Source organism: Amia ocellicauda, chromosome 2 (assembly GCF_036373705.1).
Source record: "Amia ocellicauda isolate fAmiCal2 chromosome 2, fAmiCal2.hap1, whole genome shotgun sequence".
Taxonomy (NCBI): Eukaryota; Metazoa; Chordata; class Actinopteri; order Amiiformes; family Amiidae; genus Amia; species Amia ocellicauda.
In genome coordinates this window covers 51,062,077-51,063,328 of record NC_089851.1, presented here as the reverse complement: position 1 = coordinate 51,063,328, position 1,252 = coordinate 51,062,077, and the positions used below count along the sequence as shown (strand labels likewise).

The window sequence follows — 1,252 nt, the reverse complement described above, 5'->3', positions numbered from 1 at the left end:
ATCTATCTGTCTGTCTGTCTGTCTATGACTTTAAAAAATATAGATCTACATATAGAGATCTGTATATAAGGACAGAAAGATGTACATACGAACACGCAGAGGCGCGTCGGAACCCTGGTATAATTCCTTGCTCTTCCTCCTTTCTTTGGCCGCTGGGGTGACATCAGTTCACACACCTCTTTCTTTCATTCTGTACCCAAGTCCTTTGTGCAGCCTTCCCACCCAAGGCGGGGGCAGCAAAACCACACAAGGAACCTCCCCGTCGGGGAATCGAACCCTGGTCTCCCACATGACAGGCGGGGATACTCACCGCCCACCTTCTCCGCCCCCACATCTTTCTCCACGCCCTTTTCCGGTTCTGAATGTCTCAGGGCAAGGCGAGGGCAGCATCGCTGCCTCCCCTGCCTGCTTTATTCCACCTTGTTAGTGTTCTTCGGTCAGCTCAGGCTCCGGAAAGCAGTCCTGGACCACGACCCACTGCGCTAGGGCCCCACCGGGCAGTCAGGATGGCCGAGCGGTCTAAGGCGCTGCGTTCAGGTCGCAGTCTCCCCAGGAGGCGTGGGTTCGAATCCCACTTCTGACAACAGCCGGTGCTCTTTTTGCCGGTGGGGTAGTCGTGGCCAAGTGGTTAAGGCGATGGACTAGGGGTCTCCCTGCGCAGGTTCAAATCCTGCTGACTACGATGCTGAAGAGCAGTGCCGACCCCTCTCTACCTTGCAGGCCCCCATTCTTGAGCTGTGCTTCCCTCGCAGACCCTACGCGCACCTAAAGGCTGATGTCGAATTCCCATTGCCGCCCCTGGACAGTCGCAACAGGGAGCTTGTTGCTCCCGTCAACCTTACGTTTACTACTCTGTGTGCTTCCTTTGTTGCAGCCTGCATCCACATTTTGTTTTGTTTTGTTTTGTTTTGTTTTGCTCCTTACCCCTGAGTGTTGGCACTGGGGAATGGGGGAGTCCTGGCGCCGTGGCTTAGTTGGTCAAAGCGCCTGTCTTGTAAACAGGAAACCCTGGGTTCGAATCCCAGCGGTGTCTTGATTTATGTTGGCCTAGGCAATGGAAAGGAAGTTTCTAAACACTCCTTAAATTTTTGCAAGATGGCCGTCCGCAGCAAGCAGCATAAGGTTACCGTAGCCGCAGTCTGACCGCCAGAAGTAGAAACAATAACAAGGGGCAGGGCGGAAAGTGGGCCATCCCTGGGTGGATTCAAACCACCAACCTTTCAGTTAACAGCCAAACAAGCTGACCGATTGC

General features: G+C 54.0%; 2 non-coding genes across 2 annotated transcripts; both read left to right on the top strand.

Annotated features, from left to right (window-relative positions):
* Window positions 1-500: 500 nt before the first annotated feature.
* trnal-cag (transfer RNA leucine (anticodon CAG)) lies at window positions 501-583 on the top strand. The gene has a single exon. It is a non-coding gene; the product is annotated as a tRNA-Leu (tRNA).
* Window positions 584-959: 376 nt separating this feature from the next.
* Window positions 960-1,033, top strand: trnat-ugu (transfer RNA threonine (anticodon UGU)). Its single transcript has one exon. It is a non-coding gene; the product is annotated as a tRNA-Thr (tRNA).
* The last annotated feature ends 219 nt before the right edge of the window (window positions 1,034-1,252 follow it).